The sequence below is a fragment of the Thamnophis sirtalis genome, unplaced genomic scaffold (assembly GCF_051295495.1).
Source record: "Thamnophis sirtalis isolate CommonGarterSnake01/CBP01778 unplaced genomic scaffold, rThaSir2_p1.2 scaffold_9, whole genome shotgun sequence".
Classification (NCBI taxonomy): Eukaryota; Metazoa; Chordata; class Lepidosauria; order Squamata; family Natricidae; genus Thamnophis; species Thamnophis sirtalis.
The window spans coordinates 21,427,418-21,453,142 of NW_028261389.1; the positions used below are offsets into that span (position 1 = coordinate 21,427,418).

Here is a 25,725-nt window from a genome sequence, read left to right on the forward strand (position 1 = left end):
GCAAATATCATAAAACAAGGCATTTGTCAAGCATCTGAATTTTGATCACATGACCATGAAGATGCTGCAATGATTGTGTGAGCAGTGATTGTAAATTACTTTTCCAGCATAGTTGTAACTTTGAATTGTCACTAAATGATTGGTTGTAAATCAAGGACTATCTGTATGTATTTTTTTTAAGTCTGGGTGAATTGGATGGGATTAGGTCACATCCCTTTAGATGGGTGATTATATGAATAAACTGTGATAATTAAAACAGAAAGCTGTGAAGGTTAAAACATTATAGCTAGAGATAATGAGGGTGAAAAATGTGCTTATGTATTTGTACAAACATTTACAATTGACAGATCTCTTCCTTTACTCCCACAATAAGTGACAGAGAAGAGAAACCGTAAATCTTGTGCTTCCTTGAAATTATGAAAGCAAAAAGTTTTTAATCCATTTCCATAGATGCACAAAATGTTATCTGACATATGGATAACATCATCATCACGTACACTCGCAAATTTGTCTAGAAAAGAAAACTATGAGGTCACCTGGAAAGGAATTACAAATATACATGCTGTCAGTAACATCTTCATATGTTAAATCTTAAACCTGCAAATTGACAGCTCTACATAGATTCTAGTCCTGTTATATTAACTAATGAACTGAAATTGATGCTTCCATGTGAAAGTGTCTCGGTGAAAATCCTGTATTTAAGAATGCAAAAGTGGCTTGATATATTTCCTTTGTTCAGAAAATTCCTCTCCAAATATTTTTAAATTAAAACACCAATAGCCTAAAATAATACAGTCAATGATGGTGAAGAAAATTGAGGGAACCATAAACATCCCATCCTCGGTTCTCTGAAAAACAAAAAAGTTACTCCACTCAAAAATATAATAGGAAGGTAGATACAAATCAGTGGTGGGATTCAAGATTTTTTACTACTGGTTCTGTGGGCATGGCTTGGTGGCCCTGGCAGGGGAAGGATACTATAAAATCACAATTCCCACCCCACTCTAGGGGGTAAAATCTCCATTCCCACCCCACTCCAGGGGAAGGTTACTGCAAAATCCCCATTTCCTCCCGATCAGATAGGACTCGGGAGGCAGAGAATAGATGGGGGTGGGGACCAGTCAGAGGTGATATTTACTGGTTCTCCGAACTACTCAAAATTTCTGCTACCGGTTCTCCAGAACTGGTAAGAACCTGCTGAATACCAGCTCTGATGTACTATGGAACCTGCTGAACACCACCTCTGGTGTACTATGGAAAGTATTTTCTTTTTTAGAATGATCACTTATCAAGGGCTTATGTCCCACAGAGAGCCAGTTTAGTGTAGTGATTAAAACATCAGAATTAAGGCATGAGGTTAGAAATTGGGAGATGGTGAGTTCTAGTTCTGCCTTAGGCATAAAGTCAGCTGGTGACCTTGGGCCAGTCACTTTGTCAGCCCTAGGAAGAAGGCAAGTCACCTCGCAAATATAGCCAAGAAAATTGCAAGAATTAGATCAGGCAGTCGCCAGAACCAGTTGTCAGAAGTCAAAGACTAACTCAAACCCATCAACACCCCACCTCATATATTTTGATAGGATGTATGCAATTACTGGGTAAATTTATATCTCTTTTTTATTAAATATTGCATCACCATAGCCGACTGCAACAGGATAACATTCAAGCAATGTTTATAAAAGGACCGGACACAAACATATAGAAAACAAAACAAAAAGACCTTAAGATAATTCAGACATACCACCTGGTAAATTAAGCATTCTGCAAGACAATTTGAATGAGTCAAATTCCCTCCTTGTATCACCAGTAGGGCTCTTTATTTATTTATTAAACATATTTCTGTGCAGCCACAATCAAAACAAGTCTTGGCAACTCACAAAGAAAACCACACAGTGTAAAATACGGAAATAAAAACACAAAAGCCTTCCACATTACAAAGAGAAGAAAAAGATGACAACATCAAATCAAATCTAAACAAATCAAGAGAAGGGTCCCTGAAATAGCTTCAAAAACTTTTGGGAGCAAAGAGAGAACAGGGCCTCATGAATCCAAGGAAAAATCTCCCATTCCCTCTCATCCACTTCCCCCAAAGTAGGCATGGCTCTTTTTTGGTAGAAACTACAGTCATTATTTTGAATAGTTACTGAAAAAAATACTTTAAAACTTCCTTGTACAGGTGGCTACAGCATATATTTTTTGAATAGAATAGGATTCATTATTGGCTAAGTGTGATTAAACACACAAGGAATTTGTCTTTGGTGCATTTGCTCTTAGTTTGAAAGTAAATGATCTGAGGAGAAACTATTTGGTGTTTAACCTTGATAAGCTTTATTAAAAAACACTGATTACAGTTGTAATGCTATATGTGCATATATCTCTAGCAATTAAGCGGAGTTCCTATGTTCTTTTAAACTATGATTTATTTATGGTTTGTTGCCTTAGTTTTAACTGGTTAATATACTGTGCTTGCTGACAAGCCATGGTTTGCCACTCTTAGAAGCACTAAAGGCACTAGACTCAAACACATTCAAATAACACAAAATGTGTTATTTGATTTTTTTTAAATGTGATCTCAGTCGTTCCAATTTGTAAATTTTGATTTGTAAAACCTGCTAATTGTACTTTTGTCAACAAACCAGTTAAACAGTACCTTAATAAAATAACTCAGTTAATAGGCATGGGTACAATTGTGTGACATTCCTTTGGACCGGATTCAGCACACTTAAGCCAAAATGCTAGATGAACTGGGCCAATGCGATTTCTCTAAACATGATTTATTACTAGGCTTGTTGTGTGAACCCAGCCAGTTATGGTTTATTCAGCAAACTGTGGTGAAGCTAACTTAGCATGTTGTACTATTTTAATTCTTCTGCTTTCAGTTCCACAAGGCACACACCATAAACACACCTCGTTTGATAGCAAAATCAGGGAGAATGTTTTTTTACAGATTTTTTCTTTCTTTCTAAAGAGCAAAAGCCAGCAGAATTGAGATGCTTCCTCTCTTCAGTGCATCCTCAGGGACTCCGAAGCGCCAACAGCACCCCCTCCCCAAATTCTCCCGTATCCGGGGTTTCCATAGAAACAGGGCCTGTTTTTCAGCCAGCAGTAGATTAGCTCACTGGAAGGGAGTCAAGATGGGTCAGGCCGGGGAGGGGTGGGAAGAAAAGGCTTCGGAGGGAAGAGGCGGAGGGGAAAGAAAGGGTGGTATTAACATCCTAAGGCTTTGAAAGGGAGCGAGAGCGCGCCGCACGCTCGGGGCTTGGGGGCGGGGAGCCAAAGCGCCGATGCTCGCGGGGAGGAAACAGCCGCCGAAAGACGAGAGAAATCCGGGCAAGGAAGCAGCTGCGAGGGACGGAAAGCGGAGCGGGATCCTCGCAGAGCGCCCAGCGAAGAAGGGCTAGTTCGCCGAGAGCCGGAGCGGGAGGGAGAGGCGCGTCCTTCGGAGCCGCGAAGGGCTAACAAAAGGGAGGAAAAGGGGGGGGGGTGAGCGAGCTATGCGACCCGAGGCTGCCGCAGCCGCGGCCCCGCTGCCATCGGAGCGCCCCAAGATGAGGACGGAGAGCAGCCCGCGGACCCTCGTGGAGCAAAGTAAGTCGGCGCCGGGGCTGCAACCGCGCGCCCTTCTGCGCTCGCTGCCCGCGTCGAGGGAGGCGGAAAACGGAGGAGGGGGGTGTTCGGGCGGAGGAATTCCCCGTGGACTTTTTGGGAAGAAAGGAAGGGGGGGGATTTTGTGGTTTCCTCCGCGCGGGGAAGCTTGGCGGGTGGGATGGATGCGTCGCGGGGGGAAGGTGTTTTGCTGGGTGAAGCCGCGCTGGAGAAGCGGGCGAGCGAGTTTTTACGCGCGGCGTGGCGCGAACGGAGGAGCTGAAATAACGGGTAAAAAAAGGTCGCGGGTGGAAGGACGAGGGGTGCGCTCATAAGGTTGGGCATTGAGGGGGATCTTTGGGCACCCCATTCGGGGACGGATGGGTGTCCGGCCTCTCCGAAGATTGGAAGGGCGGGACGTGGGGCTAGAAAGAGGATGGTTTGGTGCATTGGATTCCCCAGAGGCGAAAAATAGTGACTGACTGCGAAAAGATGCGGGCGCTCCTGCTGGAAATGGTTAGTTTTACTACGAGGTACATAGAAAAGATTTGCTTGATTGGGGGAGGGGGGCTCTTTGGGTTTCTCAATTCCGTGTTTCCTCAAACAGCTCCCTCCAAGGGGCTAAAACTTTCTAGGGATCTCTTTAAAAAGCAATTCCAGGGTTTGGCTGGTTTGCTACAGGCCTGTTGGATTTAACTCTATTGGGAGTCCATTTGTACTTTGCTACAGTACCTCTGGGTGTCAAAACAAGCTCCCCCCCAATGGAATGGGGCTTGCTTCTGAGCTACATCTGTCCAGCTACTTCTATGCTGTTCTATAAAACTTTTCCCTTCCCCTCCCTGCATTGAATAATTCATTTGGGCTTTGTGATGCTTTCAAGAAGACCAAGGGAGGAGTGATGGTGTGTTGTTAGTTGTGAAGTCATCCCAACCCCATGGACAATGTGAAGTCATCCCTGACCCATCACAACCCCATGGACAACGTTTCTCCAGAACTTCCTGGCCTCTACCATCCTCTGGAGTCCATTTAAGCACACACTGACTGCTTTAAGTGACTCCATCCAGCCACCTCATTCTCTGCCCTCCCCTTATTCTTTTGCCCCCAGTCTTTCCCAGCATTAGGCTCTTCAGTGATGGTGTTATCTAAATTTAAAAGGAGAAAAGTTTCACAAAGATCTGATGGGGTGTAGTGAAAGAATCATAGATAATTCTTTAAGGTGGATAAAGCCTTGGTTTGAAAAGTACAGTAAGTGTAAAGGGGTGGGAAATTATTGATTACAGATTCCTAGGTTGTTTCTTGTTGATGAAGGTTGTTGGATAATCCTCCATTTCTTAAGGAAAATGATTTTATGGAAGGGAATGTATGTAGCTCCTGGGCTGAATGGTGGAGCCATTGCTACTCTCAGAGTTTGGTTGCTTGCAGACATTTCATTACATGACTAGGGAATATCATAAGTATTAATGAGGGTGGGGTCAATAGACACATAGAAATAAACTACATTTACATATCATTCAAGTGAGATAATTTAAGAAAGAAACAGACCACAGTACATCCACTCCAGCAGCTAGCACCTAGATAAGCAGAGATTAACACCAGACAAACAAGCAAGAAATAATACCCTAGTCAGGGAACTTTTTTTTTTTGTTTTTTTTGCTTTGTTCAGCTAATAAACAGATAAGCAGGGATTAAACACCAGACAAACAAGCAGAAAACAATACTTCAATCAAGGAACTTTTTTCTTCATTCAATCCTTCATGTGTGTCTGATTCTGAGAGACTTCCTGTGCAAGTCCCTGCAGTTTTCTTAGAAAAGTTTTCAAAGTGGCTTGCCATTGCCTCCTTTCTAGGGATGAGATAAAGTGACTAGCCAAAAGTCATCCAGCTGATTTTTGTGGCCAAAGTGAGACTAGAAGTCATGGCCTCCGAGTTTCTAACCTGATGCATGAGCCACATCCTCACCAATAATGACAAGGCAAACCTCACAGTTACTTGCAGTGTTGATGTTACACAGTTGGAGAGGGTGAAATATCTGCAAGTAACAAAGTGGTCTCTGAGGTTGGTTACTAAGGTTTTTGTCCACACACAAATGCAATCCTGGAAAAAGATGGAGAAATACGTTTTGTGGTGACAGTTTTATTCCCTCATGAGCCACCTGTACATTCTTTTGTATGTTTCTGTGTCACACATGCAGGTATTCTGACATATACATTCCTGCCCACAACCTCATCGGGCTGTCTGTTGGTAGGTAAGGATAAGTCTAGATTCCAATCATACTTCTACAGTGAAATGGAGAATCACTGAATAGTTAGGAAATGGTGCATTTCAGGTGCTGATTATTGGGCTAGTGCAGTGGTTCTCAACCTGTGGGTCAGGACCCCTTTGGGGGACGAGTGGCCCTTTCACATGGTCTTAGGAACCGAGACACCAATTTTATGGTTGGGGGTCACCACAACATGTATTAAAGGGTCATGGCATTGGGAAGGTTGAGAACCACTGGGCTAGTGCTTGTAAATAGTTGCCATCTGACAATTAACATTTACCTTTTAAGCCCATGATAGCAAATCTATGGCACGCATGTCAAAGGTGGCATGCAGAGCCTTGTCTGCAGGCCCACCAGCCGTCGCCCCATCCCAGCTCCACCACACATGCATGCACACCTCCCGCCGGTCAGCTGGTCTCCAGGTCCCTGCCGCACTTGCGTGGGATGCATGTGTGGGAGCTCACATGCCTGCATGGGGTGCACATGCACTGAGCCCGCATACATGCATGGAGGGCACTCGCATTGGATTTTGGGGGTTCACTTGTGCACGCACCACCCTGCACCCTGTTTTGGACCTGGAAGGCCTCCTGCACCAACCTGGAAGTGAAAAATGGGTGGAGGGGCAGGGCACATGTGTGTGTGGGGGGAGCGGGACACATGGACATTTGCTTTGCATTTGGGGGGGGGTGGGGCTGCTTTGAGCACTTGGCACCAAAAAGGTTCACCATTGCTGTTTTGAGCAATGGAAATTCGGCAGTGTTTTGATTTGAGACACCCTTCCAATCTTTTATGACACCTCCCCTCCCCAATATTGTGTATGTTTGGAAATGACAAGTTTTCTTAAAATTGTGATATTTGTTGCATTGTGTCAGAGCTTCTTGGATGTAACTATGAAATGTTCCATAACTTTGTGCAATGTTTTAAATTTCTAGCACCAGATGCCTAAGTAGAACAACAGAGAGACACATTTTTCCACTAAATTATAACATTATAGGAAAGAATGTGTGTGTGTGAATGGGGTGAGGTGGGTTGGGATGCGATAGAATAAGGAGGAAGAAGCCAACACATTTCTGAGACTTGTAGCAATGGCTCATTTCTACCTTTATCTTTCTACAGGTCTCAGTTGCCTCATTTTTTTCATCTTCAGGTACATTCCTTGTGCCTTTTTTTGATATCCTGGAATATAATTGTAATCCGACCTGCCAACATTAGACAATTTAAGGGCAGAAGTGTATTTAAGATGGAGGCATTGATATTTTAAAAATACATGGAGGGGATGTATAGTCCATTAGATGTTTCTTCAACAGAAGAAAAGATGGCACTCTTGCAGCAGATTTTGTCTTTGATTACCCTTCACTATTTGCTTCTGGTGTATGCTTTTTAAGATGAAATCTACCATAGAAATACACAATCCAGATGCCGAATGAGCCACACACCCCTTCCCCAAGGACTGGATCCTCAAACAGTTGCCAACAAATTACAATAATGTGACAGAAGGGGAAATTATTAAATATACAGAATCATATTTTCAAGTATATTTTACGAATGTAATGTGAATTACATATGTTTTGGTTTCTTCCCCCTATTTTTATGTCCTCCTCTTTAGTGAATACCTCTGCTCTGGCATGTCGTCAAAAAGATAAATTCAGCTCATTGTCCCAGACAAGTTGGTATATTATATTGTACTAGGTTGGATGTATGTGATTTCTTTCCTGAAGGCAGGGTGTGCCTGCAGTGTGAGGAAGCTTTTTACAACATATAGTAAGTAGCTCCTCCTAGACGTGTTTAGCCTCCTTCTAGATGCTATTCTGGAAGTTCTGTTCTATGAGTTTTGCAAGTTGCAATCCCAAATCTATGTGGGGAATTTCACTTAGAGCATGGGTGTCAAACTCAATTTCATTGAGGGCCACATCAGGCTTGTGTTTGACCTCGGGGGGCCATGGGGTCATGGTCAGGGTGGGTGTGGCCAGCTCAACGTCATTCATGTGGGGGGCACCTGTGGTGGCCAGAGTACTCTGCCAGCGAAAACTGAGCTTGGGAGGGCAATGTGCCGCCCTTTCGAGCTCCCTTTTTGCTAGCAGAATGATGCAGGAGGCCGTTGCAGGTCGGGAGAGCCGCACACCACCCTCCTGACCTCTGTTTTCACTCGAAGAGGCACTGCGGGCTGGTCCTTCACTGTTTCCAGGGTGGCCCCATGGGCCAGATCTAAGCACCCTGCAGTCAGAATCTGGCCCGTGGGCCTTGAGTTTGACACCCCTGAAACTGGAGAATATTTATCTTGCTTAGTATTCTTGATATAACATAGTTGTATCTGCCGTCTCTTTGATCTATTCTACTCATGTAACAGGAAGTCCTTGACTTACAACAGTTCACTTAGGGACCATTTGAAGTTACAACGCACTGAAAAAGTGACTTATGACTGTATTTGATATTTAAACAGTTGCAGCATTCCCAATAGTCACATGATCAAAATTCGGATGCTCGGCAATGGATTCATATTTATATTTATCCCATATTTACGTGATCACCTTTTCCGACCTTCTGATAAGCAAAGTCAATGGGGAAGCCAGATTTATTTAACAACTGTGTTACTAACTTAACTGCAGTGATTCAATTAACAACTGTGGCAAAGGTTGTAAAATGGAGCAACATTGACTTAAGATCCTTTCACTTAACAACAGACATTTTGGGATCAATTATGGTCGTAAGTCAAGGATTACCTGTACATTTATAATACATATGGAGAAGAAATCTAGTTGCAGAGATTGTCATTAAAAAGAGCAAGGAATGGTTAAAATTAAATGGTATGGAAAATGCAAGCGCACTTTTGGTGGCAATAAAGAGTTTAGGAAGTGGCTGAAGACAGCTAAACCAGGAAATCCAGCAGTTTGAAATTATCTATCTATCTATCTATCTATCTATCTATCTATCTATCTATCTATCTATCTATCTATCTATCTATCTATCTATCATCTATCTATCTATCTAAATGTGTGTGTGTTTTCAAGCGTAACTCTGGAATGCCTCGAGCAATTTTAACCAAACTTGGTATACAGATGACTTACTCTCTGGAGAAAAATACTGTGGGGGTAAGACACCCCCAACACCCCTCAGGGTGTGTGTTCTGTTAAGATACAGCCGGTTGTGCCTTAAATGGCTTCTACTGTACTGCCATAATTGGTTTCTACTGTATAGCACAGCGGAGTTGTCATGATAATGGCTTCACAGTACTCCACAAGACTTCCTCTGGTAAGGGGAAAAATCCAACATTAGAAATTACATTGGGTCCAGACATTTCCCCCCTATAAATAAATACCCTGACAATCTTGGGTTATCGGCTAGTTAATAACAAAAATGAAATGCTTCACAAAATCTCTTCCAATCAAGTACGGTACATAGTTTCATCTATTGCCTTCCCTATCTAGTAATCTGGGTGTAACTGTGCAAATACAAACAGTTGTGCAGCCAATCCCTCGTCTTCTTGCCACTCCTGCTTACAAACTAAAACCTCACTAACATTTGGAGAATGCATCTTGAAGTGTTTAGGGAAAAGGTTCATGAAAAAGCTTCTTCCCTTCCTCCCACCTCGACAGACATTCCACATAACAGTCAGTAGCATCTGGTTTGTTCCAAGTTAAATTACCAGCTTGTTGGGTCTTCCATAAGCTCAACCTCAAAAGACTTTTGAAGGTTGTAATTTTTTAAAGATGAAATAGTAGGGGGACGGTTAAATGATTGAGCGACATAACTATGGGGCACGTTAGTGTGTCTTCTACTGCTCCTTTTTCCTCTGTTCTTCTCTCCACCCCCCCACCAGGGCTGGGTTTCAACCGGTTCGCACCGGTCCCTGCGATCCGGTTGGTCGCCGAACCCGGAAGTAAGTAACTTCCGGGAACGGCGAAGCCCCCCCACCGTGCCCGCGCGCGCCCGCACTCCCGCGCCCGCTCCTTACCCGGTTTTTTTGAATTTCGCGCTTTCCACGCATGCGCAGAACGCCTGCGCGATCCTCCAGGAGCAGCTGGAGCATCGCGCAGACGCTAATACGCATGCGCGCGCCGCGTGCGTGCGTGAGGACGCCGCCGGCCTCGTTCCAACCGATCCGGTTGGAACGGGGCGAGAAACCCACCCCTGCCCCCCACCCTCCCTTCCTTATTCCTGGGAGTTACTTGGTAGGTGTATTAAAGGCCTTGGTTAAAAAAAAACCCTACTGTTTTCAATGTTTAGGAGGAGCAGATGTGGCTACTTTAATCTGTTTACATTTGTGGTGTTCTAGATGCATCTTGAAAATCCCGTGTTAAGAGTGATAAACCACAATATTGCAAGTTGCACCTGGACAATGGCAACTTAACTTAATGTTTGTTGACACTTTTGTGGTTATCTCGTGTGACTCTTTTGCTCTCTGGTGGTTATGAATGTACTTCGGGAGAATTTTGTGTTACTGTCCTAATAAAACACACATGACTGTTTTTGTGGGGTTAGGATTGCAGCAGCTGATGCGGAATTGAATTTGTTCCAGTTCTCCGGCAAACACTAACACCCCAGAACTGTTTCCTTTTTAGAGGGCATTTCAGGGGAGGATCCCCCCCCAAAAAAACCAAGATGACAGCCACAATCATGTGGTGATCCTTTCAGAAACCTTGATCCAAGATCTGTCAAGTGAGAAAATTTACTCCTCTAGAGCAGGGGTCAGCAAACTGCAGCTCTGGAGCCGCATGTGGCTCTTTCCTCTCTCTGCTGCGGCTCTGTTACCAGTCAGCTCGATGTTACTTGTGTCGGGGGTGTCTGTGGTTGCCTGAATACTCTGCCAAGAAAAATGGGCTCCCGAGCTCCGTTTTCGGCTGTGACAGCCTCCCAAAACCCTCTGCCAGAGAAAATGGAACTCCCTGTCAGGGTTCCGACCAATACCCTAATTAAATCATGAGCCTCGAGCCAAACTTCAAAAGAAATCCAGTTATTTATTAGGAGCAGCATGTCGGCATTACTCAAGTGAAGCCACTTCTGACCCCACGTAATTTATGGCCCAGGTAATGACCCTGTTTCCCCCCTCCCCTCAGGGTATGTCATAAATCACATTCTCCATCGGAGCACTGCCTGCGGCCCTCCTGAGTTCCATTTTTGCTGGCAGAGGCACTGCAGGCCGGTCCTTTGCTGTTTCCAGGGTGGCCCTGCTGGCCAGATCTAAGCACACTTAAGGCCAGATCCGCTCCCCTGGGCCTTGAGTTTGACATCACAACTTTAGATCTTTAGACACAAGAAGCTTTTATAGGCTGCTTTATTGTGCATTCTTTCCTCAGGCATAATAATCGATTAGCAAGCTTTCTGTGATTAAAGAGTAGCTTTGTTACCCACATAACTATAGGCGCAAAAAGGGGTCTGGAATGTTTTAAAAAAATTAATAAAGCATATTTTCTGTTCAGTTATTTGTGTGGCTGTAATCTCCTTCCTTCTTTGTGTGAAAGAAATTCCGTCTGGATTGATACAATGCATAACGCTGTAAATGGGGGCGGGGGTATTGGATTTTGACTTGGTGGGTTGCATGAACCACACCAGAACGCATTACAATACATGTGTTGGGATAATGATCTCCATGAATGATTCTTTCTGCTCTGAGAGAAGTTTCCCTTTTCTCCACAATTAAGTTTGAGAGCACATTTCTCCCTCTCTGAAACCTCATCCAACCATCATGTGGAAGGCTGCCAAAAAGCCTAAGACAAGCCTTCTGCCACTTATATGTACCGTATTTTTCGGAGTATAAGACGGACCTTTTTTCCTCAAAAAAGTGGCTGAAAATTTGGATGCGTTTTATACACTGAATACATTTTTTGCCTCCCGCCCCCTTCACCAAAATGGCTGTGCATACCCTTATGGAGGCTTTCAGAGAGATGCTGGGGGCTGGGGAGGGCAGAAATGAGCAAAAAACGGGCTGCTTTTTTGTTGTTCCCCCCCTCCAAGCAGCACTAAAAAAACCTGGCCTGTTTGCGCAAAAAATAGGCCATTTTTTGCTCATTTTTGCCCTCCCCCGGAGCACTCTGCAAGCCCCCCCCCAAGGCTATTCATGCCTTTAAAAAAAAACAATGGGGCCGTTTTCGTGAAAAACGGGTCGTTTTTGGGAGGTTTGCAGAGTGCAAAAACTTTTTTTTTCCTTTTGGAAAGCTCTTTAACTGATTGATGAGAATTAGATTGATCAGGTGCTGTGCCAGCAGAAACAAAGTCTTAGGTGCTGCAGATTGTCAGTGATTTCCTTCTCCAGCACATGGATAAAAATACCTGGAAATATTTACCTACCTACCTACCTACTCTTTCTCTCTCCTAACTACTGTATTTCTCTCTCTCCCCTCCCCTCTCTCTCTCTACCTACCTACCTACCTACTCTCTCCCTCTTCCTATCTATCTACCGTATTTCTCTCTCTCTCTTTCTCTCTCTCCCTCTACCTACCAACCTACCTAATCTCTCTCTCCCCTGCCTATCTACTGTATTTCTCTCTCTCTTTCTATTTTTCTCTCTATCCCTCTACCTACCTCCCTACCTCCCTCCCTCCCTCCCTCCCTACCTACACACACTCTCTCTCCCTCTACCTACTGTATTTCTCTCCCTCTCTATCTCTATTTCTGTCTGTCTGTCTATCCCTTTATCTACCCATCTACCTACCTAACTACTCCCTCTCTCCCTACTTACCTACTGTATTTCTTTCTCTTTCTCTCCCTCTCTATCCCTCTATCTACCTACCTACTTTTTTAAAAAAAATTGGCTCTTCAAAACCTTGGTGTGTCTTATACTCCAGTGCGTCTTATACTCTAAAAATATGGTAGTTCTTCTGTTGAGAAAAATGGTGTTGATAAAGAATTCAGATGAATCCCATTGGTCTTCCGACAAAAGTATTACTGAGGGCTTCCCTCCTTCCTATGCCTCCCTCTTTATTACCGTGTTTTCAGACTATAAGATGCACCGGTGTATAAGACGCACCAAGATTTCGAAGAGGTAAATAAGAAAAAAAAGTTTTTGTAATCCCCGGCTCCCAGGAGCATTCTACAGGCTTTAGCAGGGCTGGGGGCAACAAGGCCCTGTTTTTGTGAAAAACGGACCATCTTTTGCAAAAATGGAGGCGTTGTTGCTTTCCCCCAGCCCTGCTGAAGCCTGCAGAGTGCTGCTGGGGGAAGGCAAAAAGGCCTCAATTTTTATGAAAAATGGGCCCTTTTTCACAAAAATGGGGTGCGGGGACAGGGTTTCAGAAGGCCCAAAATGGCTGTATTTGGTGTATAAGACACACCAACATTTCCACACTCTTTTAGGGGGGGAGGTGTATCTTATACGGTACTTTAAATTGTAAGTTTAAATCGGCAATGAACACTGATGGACCGTATTTATAGACTTTAGTGGAGAGTAAATGCTTTTTCACATTGGCTCTTCCTTGAGTGACCAAGAGTAGCCAGTCTTTTGCAATTTGTTTAAAGGTAAAGGTTCCCCTTGCACAACGTGCTAGTGGTTCCTGACTCTAGGGGACAGTGCTCATGTCCATTTCTAAGCTGAAGAGCCAGCGCTGCCCAAAGATGTCTTTGTGGTTTTGTGGCTGGCATGACTAAATGCCGAAGGTGCACGGAACACTGTTATCTTCCCGCCAAAGGTGGTCCCTATTTTTCTACTTTTTTACATTTTTACATGCTTTCGAACTGCCAGGTTGGCAGAAGCTGGGATAAGTAACGGGAGCTCACCCTGTTATGCGTCATTAGGGATTTGAAGTGCCGAACTGCTGACCTTTCTGATCGACAAGCTCAGCATCTTAGCCACTGAGCCACTGCGTCCCTGCAGTTTATTTAGACTAGCTTAATTTAATAGATATGCTAGATACAGACTTTGTTCACCTGGGGAAAAAAATCATGGTTTCCTTTTAGGTTATTTAGAGAGATGAGAAACTGATGGCTTTCCAGGAATTGTTGAACTGTAGCTTTGGCTGATGCTCTTTTTTATTCTTCCGGACAACTGAAACTATGATTAACATTCATGCGTCATCTTTAATTTGACTAAATGATTCAAAGCAGTTCCTTCATTGTGCCTATTAATAGAAACCAGTTATTACAAGCAGGCATCTTCACGGCTTATTAAAAATCTTAGGAAAACTATGTCTTATTCTTGATCGGGATTACTAGCCAAATATGATAGGTGGAATCCAGTACCAAATGTTAATTGGTTTACAATGTTAGGGTAGTGGTAGTGATATAGAAACCAAAGACGTGGTGATCAGACATCTTTAGCAAATGCAAAAACAGTTAAATATTTGTAGTTCACAAGTTGATGAGGTCATGCAGGAATAGACAAAGCAAAGTCATAAAATCACGGGTGTCAAACTTGATCATGTCACTTGACGCATCACGATGTTTTTTGCCTTTGCGGAGCTGGGGTGGACGAGGTCTGTGTGTGACACATTTGACCTGCAGGCTGCCAGTTTGACAGCCTGACCTAGATGATGCTCTTATATTAGTTTGTTCCTAATAAGGCACTATATATCTTCTTTTGTATCTCTGGTTGAGATGCTATTTCTCTTCAGGAGTATCTTCAGGCTTCTTATTCCTGTACTGGTAGGCATCTTATTTGTTCTGACCTAGGCTTCCTTAACAGGCAAGAAGTGGAGTCTTGGGCCCGGCAAAACCCCTTTTATTTACACGACTGTGGATTCCTTTCATTCACAGTTCACAAGGCTTAGCGAACAGTCTTTCAGAGGGTTGTTTATCAAATACGAACCTTATCTCGTTTGGCGAGCTGCCAAATAACTAGTTCCAAACACAAGGCAAGGCGAAACTTGGCACAGAGTCTCTTATAGTTACAAACATAATTTTTCTCTCTTGACATGACTGAATGAACTTATTGTTTCCTGCCAAAGCCCACTGCCAGTTCACTCCTCTTTTGTTTCCTATGGGAGGGGCCAATCACCTCCAAGGTGTGGCTTTATTCTTAAGTCGACCTTGCTTTCTTAATTGTTTGTGTCTTCTGGCATCTCTGCACATGCATGGACAGGGAATAGGCTCCAGCTGTTCCTCTGCCTTGCTGCTGTCTATCTCCCTCTCTGCCTCCGATGCAGAGCCCTTGTCTGAGCTTTCCTCAGCCCCCAGGACTGGCACATGCTCCTCTCCAACCTCCTCACTGTCCGACTCTGCTGCCATCTCCGCAGGCCGCCGGCGGGCCACATTATCCCATTCTAGTCAAACACTTTTCTATCTTTAGCTAGCTGTCTTTTGACTTGAATTAAGTATGCCTCTTGAGATCTCAGAACTTGATGAGATCTGTCTACAGGATTATACTAGGTTGTCAGCGCTCCAAGTGTTATTGGAGATATTCTTGTCACACCATCACCATATATCCTCACACAGGATTTAGTGGGTTCCATCTTGGACAAGAACTATCCTACAGTGATCGGGTCAAAATGTGATACGTAATCTCTGAATCTTTTTGTATATATTGATTTGTCTTTTCATTCGTTTTTGAAAGCAGTGGGCTTATTTTGTCCTTTATTTGAGTGATGAAGGCTTAAGTAGAACAAACAAACCTTTTTCTGTGCATAACTTCTTTTTTCCGTGCAAATATGCCAGTAGTGGACGTTTTGGATGTTGTATCTTAAATAGGGTATTGGAGGAATTCATTGATTGTAGAATGTAGAAGCAATCCTTATGATAAGGCTGCAAACTGTGTTATGTAGACTTCTCAGATTAGAATTTTAAAAATGGGATGAGGTTTTATATACTGAGAAGAGTTGATAAAAACAAGTTTGGATTGAAAATTGAACTGAATGTGGTTGGGTGTTACAAAGAAGAAAGATCCCCCAATATATCCCAATGGTTAATGCCACTGATTCAGAAAGTTGCTGACTCCCCCACTCTAAGCTCCCCTTCTTGTTTTCTCCTGGTCCCATGATTCAAGCTGATCTCTGGAAAGAATTTCATATTTATGCTGTGCAGGTTGCTGTACCTCATTCGAAAGGAATTGTTTTTAAAATTATCTAAAATGTGGTCTTCCCGCACGATCTTCTGCATGCTGTAGAATTGCAAGCAGCACAAGAAATGCACTTCCGATTTAAAAATGGAATTGGAAAAACAGGAAGATACTTTCAAAAGGGAGATAGGAACTCGGGCAGACGCTGGAGGCCTGGCAGCATAAGATGGGAGAGATGGGAGAAATATTTAGACTAAAATAGTAAAGTGTAGATAGAGACAAAGATCCAAGAGAGGAAAATGGGAGGCAAGTCAAAAAAAACGAATAAGAATTGAAGTATTAAACTGGGCAAGGGATGATGGATAGAAAGGAAATGTCTTTTAATATAATGGTGGCTTGACTAAAAGCTAGAATAGAGATAAAAATAAGAATACACATTTTTACATAAGAGAATAAAAGCAATAGCTAGATGGAAAGATTAGAGGTTGAAAGATGGTATTATGTATGTTTAAATAATACGGTGCCTGGCATTAGAATGGCATATTGAAACATTGAACAGCTAAACAATGAAGGATTATATTTCAATACAAACATGTGTATGAACACTAGGACTAGTAGTGGTGGCCTGTCCAGAATCTTGTATAGAGGTAGACATAAGAAATAGGGGAAATATTAGTAACTTGATGCATAAGGGCTTGTTTTGCTCAATGATAGGACTTCATGTATGTGAATTCCATTGGATTTGTTGGCATAGCCTGTAAAAAGGAAAGGGTATCATGGCTGGGAAAGATGATTATAGCCGGGGTGAGTGGGTCTATTTTTAATGTAAGAGCTTCTAACAATATTTTCATACTATGTAGACTGCTGCTGGAAATTCCTTCCTGTTTTGATATGGCACCGTAGTGCCCTTTTAAAGCATATAACTAATTGACCATTTGCTGAGAGGCCTGGGTAGATGGAACCCAACTTTCATTTTCTAAAAGAGCCTTTTCCACATGATTCCAGTTAGCATTTAGCATTTTTTTTTTTTAGCATTTTATTAAGATTTATAGGCCGCCCTTCTCCCTAAGGGGACTCAGGGCGGCTTACAATCACAGGGAAGGGAGTGCAGTACCAAAAAACAAACAATAAGTGACCAAAATAAAATAATAAAACACAACTTGCATTCCACAGTCAACACTCGGGCGGGTAAATTGGGAACCTATCCCCAGGCCTGCTGGGAGAGCCAGAACTTAAGGGCTGCGCGGAAGGTCTGGATGGTGGTTACTGAAAAGACATTTACACAAATCCATCAAAACGTTAGAATTAAGATTGCCAGGAGAAATATCAACAACCTCAGATATTCAGATGATACCACTCTAATGGCAGAAAGTAAAGAGGAACTAAATAGCCTCTTGATGCGGGTGAAGAAGGAGAGCGCAAAAGTTGACTTGAAACTCAACATTAAGAAAACTAAGATCATGGCATCTGGCCCTCTCAATTCCTGGCAAATCGATGTGGAAGAAATGGAGGTAGTAACAAATTTTATTTTCCTGGGCTCCAAGATGGAGATTACAGCCAAGAAATCAAAAGACGCTTGCTCCTGGGGAGGAAAGCTATGGCAAATCTAGACAGCATACTAAAAAGCAGAGACATCAACCTGCCAACAAAAGTGTGTATAGTCAAGGCTATGGTTTTCCCAGTTGCCATACATGGCTATGAAAGCTGGACCATAAGGAAGGCTGAGCACCAAAGAATTGAGGCCTTTGAACTATGGTGCTGGAGAAGTCCAGCGATCAAACTGGTCAGTCCTAGAGGAGATCAACCCTAACTGCTCTTTAGAAGGCCAGATCCTGAAGATGAAACTCAAATACTTTGGCCACCTAATGAGAAGGAAGGACTCACTGGAGAAGAACCTATTGCTGGGAAAGATTGAGGGGAAAAGAAGAACGGATGACAGAGAATGAGGTGGCTGGATGGAGTTACCGAAGCAGTAGCCGTGAGCTTAAATGGACTCCAGAAGATGATAGAAGACAGGCCTGGAGGAATGTTGTCCATGGGGTCGCAGACACAACTTCGCAACTAACAACAACAACAATCTTATGTACCAATTGCACACATTCCTGGCTCAGGAGGCCCTACTCACAGTCACTCATGCCTTCCTCATTTTTTTATCTGGGTTACTGCAATACCTATATTAGGATAGCTGTGACCTTACCTGCCATTCAAAAGGTTTTAAAGAAATGATTTTCTGTAGGCACTGATTGGGCAGGAGATTTTGATTGTTTCTCATTATTTGGGGTTTTTTGAAGTTGCCCCTGTTGCAGTATGTTCTATTATATTTTATAATAATGGGTGCTACCCTGAATTGCAAGCCAAGGGGGCAGTTATATAAATCAATTTATTTTCTTATTTATTTAGTTATTAAATTTATACGCTGTCCATTTCACTGTCAGGCAATTCTACCCAAACAAACTAGTGAAAACCAGGTGGATAACCTTCAGATTGATCAGACTTTAATTCTCATTATTCCCAGTAAGTTCTTTCTAAAGTATATAGAAAATACATTTCAACACATGTTGACAGTAGGCATGTATGGTCAGCATGATAAAATCACGGTTGCAGATTCAATTTCTTTGTTGAAGTCTTCAGTGGCAGTCTTCATTAGTGCAAGCTGTTAAGTGTGAGCGTGATGGTTTCTTTGCCAGCACTGTATAGGAACAGCAATGATTACATCAGCTGGTTAGTATGTTGGACTAAGAGGCAGGGGTGGGGTCAGCATTACCTCCTTTTCTACTACTATTAGAGCCCATTTGGCAGATTTTCATTCCTTTTCATGATAATCGGATGGATTCTTATTCCACCTTTGCTGTCTATAATCCATGATGGTGAACCATGATGGTGAACATATGGCACGCAGAGCCCTCTCTGTGGGTATATGTACCATCGCCAGATGCTCTTCTGGTTTCTGATGCACACATGCGCTCAGGCCAGCTGGTTTTCACAGGCACCAGAGCGCTGGAAAATGGCTTGAAAACTGTCTGAAAATGGCCTGAAAAATGGCCCCCAAACAGCCCAATAACTCCCTTTAAAATGGCCTGGAAATGGCCCCCAAAATGCCCCCTAAACAGCCTGAAAACTGTCTGAAAATGGCCTGAAAAATGGCCTCCCAAATGGCAAAAAAATGGCCTGAAAATGGCCCAAAACCAGCCTGAAAACTGTCCATAAATGGCCTGAAAAATGACCCCCAAACAGCCCAATAACTCCCTTTAAAATGGCCTGAAAATGGCCCCCAAACACCCCAAAAACAGGAATGTATATGCCGGCTAGCTAGCTGGTCTTTGGGTTTCCGGCCCTCCGGCGCACATGCGCACACACATTCCGATTGGTGCACTTGGTGCTGAAAAGTTTTGCCATCACTGCTGTGGATGGTGCAGGCAATCCTTTAGCTATTCTAAGCTTTCTCCCTCAATTCGAGCAGCTGTTGTAATTTTTTGCAGTGGTGCTTATACACAGGAAAATACCGTCTTATCTTGCCCGAGTCAGTGGTGGCTAATAAGCAACAGAGTGGATTCTGCAATGAAATTGTAGTGTTTTGTCTGGAGGGGAATACACTATCAGTTTTGCCAGAGTTGAGGTGCTTATCACATTTATTAAAGAAAAAAGCCAGCTACTAAATAAAAGTTCGGCTGAAAACCTATCATTCCGGATTGGGAGGAGGAAAAATGACTTTAATGTTTCACATTTGCCATTAATGTTCGACAGGGTGCATTACTCAGAACTTGCAAGTTGCACGAGAGACCCCCCCCCACTCCCCCAATTCATTTCTATCCCCTCAATAATCTGAAATTGTACTGGTCAAATTTGGCATCAACATTTGTGACAATGTAAGGCTAAAAATGAAGCGGTGGGGGGGAGTCTTTCATCTTCTCCCTTTAACCCTCCAACATGGGAGAGGCGAGAGGAACAGCACAAAATGGCACCCAGGGTTCAGCTTGTTTTGCTGTAAATAAACACCCAGAGGTAGTTAAAGGGGGTGTGGGTGGGGAATGGACAGCCTATTGTCTTCCTTCCTCTTAGCCATTACCACCTTTAAAGTCACCTCCCCAGCCCCCAAGGAAAAAATAATGTTAGATTGGTCATTCCTCATGGCCTCCTGCAGCCCTCTGAAAAATAAGAAGACTTGAGTTGCAATCTTCATGGCTCAGGTGTCGGCTTAAAAACAAAATTCTATTCTCCCTATTAAAATAAAAAGGCTCAAATTTCACCCACTCTGGAAGACACAAGGATGCTGGTTTGTGCATAGAATGGTCACTTAGATCAGGGGCCTCCAACCTTGGCAACTTTAAGCTTTGACGACTTCAACTTCCTTTGCTAGCTGGGGAATTCTGGGAGTTGAAATCCTCCAGGCTTAAAGTTGCCAAGGTTGAAGACCTCTGACTTAGATCCTAAACAACCTTCCCAAACCTGTCAGTTGTCTGGTGGGCTGTCTTATCACCGGTGGCTATATTCCTAGCCAGGTTGAAAACATCTGGAGTTGTAGACTGACACATCTGGGAGTAGCTTGGTTGGGGGGTTGGCTGGTCTAAGAACCGGCTTCTGTGCCAAAGGAGCCTTTCTAGCATTCAAGCACTAAAGCCAACCCAGAAAAAAAAGAAAAGAAAGAAAAGAACCTTTCCTCCCACTCCCCCTTCTATTTTGCAGATGTTCAGTTATTTTCTTGCCAAGGATTTTTTTAAAAAATTCTGCAGCCGTAATAAAGAGAGGAGTATATGATGCACACATCTGTGAATAGCCTAGGAGAGCTAAGGAAGAAGGGTGGAAGAAGTCCTTTGAGTAATGGTTTAGAAGGATTTATTGTTTCTGCTGCATTTTGAACATAGCAACATTTCTATTTATTGTTTGCCATGAAGCAGAGCAGAATTTCAAGGAGCAGTGTGGTAGGTTTTTTGTTTTTTTTGAGGGAGGTGTCCAAACATTTTCTTCAATGACCAGCCTCAAGTGCATATTAAGTCTTAGGACAGTGATGGCGAACCTTTTTGTGCTCGTGCAATAGCACATGCACGCACACCAGTGGTGGGTTGCAGGTGGTACGACCCAGTACGGGCATACCGGAGTCTGCCCGGAGTACCAGGTACTGTTCCAGTATGGTGCTCCGGAGGGCCCGCACTCCCGAACTCCTTATCTGTCCTTTAAAGACTTAGGCGTTTCCAAGCATGTGCATAGCACTATCATGTCACAGGGTAATCATGAAGATACAATATATCTCTACCTCTACCTCTGTATATCTATATCTAACATAGGAGTGTCAAACTCAAAGCCCTGGGGCCGGATCCGGCCCGCGGGGTGCATAGATCTGGCCCACGGAGCTGCCCTAGAAACAGCAAAAGACCAGCGGTGCCTCTGCCAGTGAAAACAGAGCTCTGTTTTTGGCTGCAATTGCCTCTTGCCCAGATTTGGGTTGCTCCCAGTTATGCCCGGATCGGGTGAACCAGTAGTAGCGGTAACAGGAGACTCCATCCACCCGCCATGAAGTAACAAAAAAATGGAAACTCACCGCTGCTCCTGTCACCCCTCCACCCCTCCGAGCTCCGTTTTCACTGGCAAAGGGCTGCTGGAGGCTGTCACAGCTGAAAACGGAGCTCAGGAGCCTTTTTCATTGGCAGAGCGCTCTGGTCACCACAGATGCCCCCAACATGTCGAACTGGCCATGCCCACCCTGGCCACACCCACCTTGGCCCCCGAACCACAAACACAACGCTGATGCCGCCCTCAATGAAATTGAGTTTGACACTTCTGATCTATCATCTATCTATGAATCCCTAACAATTTCTGTACATGCAGGTACATGCCATGGGAGAGGGAGAGGAACTTCGATATTATCATTTTCTGTAATCTTTTGAAACTACCTCAGCACATTTTTTTTATAAAGTCCACCAGAACGAAATGGAATTGGATCATTCTCACTCCCTGGCTCAACTGGGCTAACTCAGAAATGTCACAATACAATATACATCCCATCAATTTAGAGGCAAACGCCCTAGAAGTGATGGGATTTGTAGTCTGATATAATTGGAGAGAGCTGGACTGGGAAAAAATGTGGTCAGCCCCTTGGATAGAGTCAGAGAACATGTTTATGCTATGTCGCCTTTTCCAACTCTTGAGGATCAGTTTAGGATGGCTTTTGTTTTTAAAGAGAAGCTTGTAAGTAACAGCAAAGACTTTCTTCCTTCTCCCGTCTTTAGAATTGTTTCCAAGTGTTCATCAAGGAGATATTTCTCTCTGTGTTATGATCTGGAATCAGCTACAAAGAACATTCTCTGCTAGTACTAAAGATCAGCTGGCTAGGATTACATGACTAGATTCAGTTCTTCAGTATAAAAGTCTTGGTTTCTCTCTTGCACATTCATTGGTATGTTTACTGAGTTTTTATATGCATACATATTTTTGGGAAGCCAACATATTTTGTGGAATATCAAATCCTTTACATTCCTGGATAAAAACTTTAATTTTGCAATCTGTATGTTTTCCTAACCCTTCTAACTGATTTCATTTTGATCATCTAGACCAGAGGTAGGGCGCTATGCAGTGGTGGGATTCAAAAGCGTTTACTACTGGTTCTGTGGCCATGGCTTGGTGGGTGTGGCAGGGGAAGGATACTGTAAAATCTCCATTCCCTCCCCACTCCAGGGGAAAGATACATCAAAATCCCCATTTCCTCCTGATTAGCTGGGACTCGGGAGGTAGAAAATAGATGGGGGCAGGGCCAGTCAGATGTGGTATTTACCGGTTCTCTGAACTATTCAAAATTTCTGCTACCGGTTCTCCAGAACTGGTCAGAATCTGCTGAATACCACCTCTGATACTATGGCCCCTTTATGACCTGCAGACCTTAACTCTCAGAATTCCCAAGCTACTGTAGCATGATTGTTCTGTGAGTTGAAACCCCACAAACCATAACAGAGCCACAGTCCCCCACCAATGATCTAGACCAGTGTTTCTCAACTTTAGCAACTCTTAAGATGTACAGACTTCAAGTTCCAGATTGGTTGGCTGGGGAAATCTGGGAATTGAAGTCCACATATCTTTAAGTTGCCAAGGTTGAGAAACACTAATCCAGCCCCTTGTCAATGTGGATTCAGTTCCATATTTGGCCGAAGATTGGTCTGGTCACCCAGGGTTCGTTCTGGAGAAAAGTTAGGGAGCACAACCTTGTTGATATTCCTAGATATTTTAGGGACGTTTGTTCCCATTGCCTTGGAGCATTTGAATGTTAGAGACAGGAAGTTCTACTTTGCATTGCTTCTATTATTTATTTGGTTGCTGTCAGAAGGTGACACTGAGAGATATGCGCATGTAATCTTGGGAATTGGGAGTGATTCTATTTCTCTTCCATATTATTTAATGCTTATGAAGCCACGGGAAGATTCCTTTGCAGGTTTGCCATTTAGCATCTTTAGTTGATACTTAGCTGTAGTTTTCTGCAAACTGAAAATTAGATTTTTTGAGAATCTCCACGTATGTCTAGATGTTCGCGGACTGGATGTTGGGAGAACAACATAAAAATAACAAGGTGGAATTGTTTCTGATTCTGAAAATCCATTGTTGAGGTGATAAGGTTGTGCTGGATGTAGCTGCTTTTCTGCTTAAGAAACAGGTTTGCAATTTAGGTGTTCTGTGAATGGAGAACTAATATAGAGAGTCCTTGGGTTATGTCCATTCACTCAGCACCTGTTCCAAGTTACGATGGTGCTGAATGAGTGGTGTTTATGACTGGCCTTTGGTGTTCTGGCCATTGCACTGTCCCTGTGGTCATGTGATTCCATTGTAAGAGTTTGGCACCCAGCTCATAACTATGATGTTGCAGCCAGCCAAGTTCATTCGATCACGATTTCTGATGTTCCCTGCCAGCTTCGCATAAGCAAAGTTAGTGGGAAAACTGGTAGGAAGTCTGAAGTAGTCCCACGAGTCCCACATAGTCCTCACTTAATGACAGCGGGAACTGTCAATAAGCAACAAATCATGCTTTATGCTCAGCAACTATAATTCCAGTCCCAACTGCTATTGTTTGCCAAAGATTACCTGTTCCAGATAATTAGATAAGAAAAGTAACAGGTGGTTGTTACCAGCTCAAATTAAACATAAATAAAAATTATTTATATTTAATTGTTACGCTGCTAATGTTATTTAAGACTTTTTATTGTTTTCTTTTACTACCTTGATTCTCTGAAAATAAGCCCTAGCATGATTTTTTTCAGGATGCTCATAATATAAGTCCTATCCCCCCTCAAACAAGCCCCAGTTAAGATTGTCAGTCAGGGATGCATTTAATACCATGTTCCTCCCAAAATAAGACCTAACCAGAAAATAAGCCTTAGTGAGTCTTTTGGAGCAAAAATTAAGCAGGTTACTTCTGCTGGCTGCCAGCTGCCTGCAATTTGGCCATTCAAATCGCACTAGGCTCAAGGTTGACTCAGCCTTCTATCCTTCCAAGGTCAGTAAAATGAGGACTCCAATTGTTGGGGGCAATATGCTGACTCTGTAAACCACTTAGGGCTGTAAAGCTCTATGAAACAGTATATAAGCCTAAGTGCTATTGCTATTGCTATATATTGCCTAGGTTCATGTTTGTGAGATAGGCAGCTTTATAAATCTGATAAATGGATAATTTAGTTGCACCCCCTGCCTTGAAATCAAATGTGAAAGATCACATACTGAAGAGGCCTTTATCACTGGGAAGATCCCAACTATTTACTGCTCTATTGTTAATCATATTTATGATTACTAAATGTGGAGGCGAGAGTATCGGTCAATTTTCTGTAGTTTTGGTGGGAGGGGCTACAACAGGGTTTAGTCACAGCCTGATTGGTCCAGAGACTGAGGGATTTTTCTTAAGTATCCTCCTTTCCCTCTCGGCTCCCAGTTTCCCTCAGTCTTTGGTCCAAGCACAAACTGGTGGCCTATGGGCCAGATGTATCGCACCCACCCTGGCTTCTCAAAAGAAAAAAAGTCACGATGCATCACGATACATCACATGTCACGATTGAGTTTGACATCCATGATTTAGACCTTGCTATAATGATCAATGGGCACAATGGCATATTTGGTGGTTTGTATTTCAGCCCTCTGAATTTGGAGGCCAGGCACGCATTCGGATTGTATAATTGCAGTAATGGGTGTCATGAAATAGTTAGGGCCAAATAGTTCTTTGACCTCTTTTGTCTCTTCCCATTTTATCTAAGTACACAATCCGATAAATCCACAGATTAAAATTCTAATCCTCCCTGTGGTTGAAGAAAAATTTGCTGCACACACATATTTTTGCTTTGCTTTTCTTTGTTTCCTAAAACCAACAGCTTTCGTTACACCATCCGCAAGAATATTTGTTCATCTGGGAAACTTTGGCTCTGCCCCTTCTGATTCTATACAATGCAGGTCAAAGTCTTTTTTGTTGTGACAATAGAGGAAATGGATATTTTGACCTATGCCTGTGCTTCCTAAGGGGAAGCCCCCACTTTCTGCACGCAGAACATAGTAATATTTTGTGTATGCTTCCCTGCCACAGGAAGTGCTGAAAATAGAGAAGAGGATGAGATGGAAGGCGTTTGGACTCATGTTTTCCCTGATGGGAATCCAGGGTTACTCCTGGTTTTCCTGTTAGCGTTTTGTCTTCTGGACATCCGTCCTGTTCATTGATGCTTATTGTTGTCTCACTGGTCACTTTTTAAAAAGTTTCATTGTTTATTAATCTTGAGGTTGAAAACAAATCTGTTCCTGTAGGACTCAAGTGATGATGTGATGAAATGGCTTAACTAATATTTCATCACAGTTGTAACTGAATGACTGCTAAACAAGATGGTTGCTAAACAAGGACTACCTGAATTTCATGAACTTTTGAATGTTGTTGAATGAATGTTGAATGTTTATTTTATTTATATGCCGCCCTTTTCCCCCTGAAGGGGACTCAGGGCGGCTCACAACTC

General features: G+C 43.1%; 1 protein-coding gene across 1 annotated transcript in view; it reads left to right on the forward strand.

The window, feature by feature from the left end:
• The first annotated feature begins 3,473 nt into the window (after nt 1–3,473).
• The window catches only part of DENND2A (DENN domain containing 2A), an 88,245-nt gene continuing 65,993 nt past the window's right edge, over nt 3,474–25,725 (forward strand). Inside the window, exon 1 of the mRNA XM_087723004.1 lies at nt 3,474–3,585. The gene's annotated coding sequence lies outside the window, so the exon portion shown is untranslated. The remainder of the gene's footprint in view (nt 3,586–25,725) is intronic.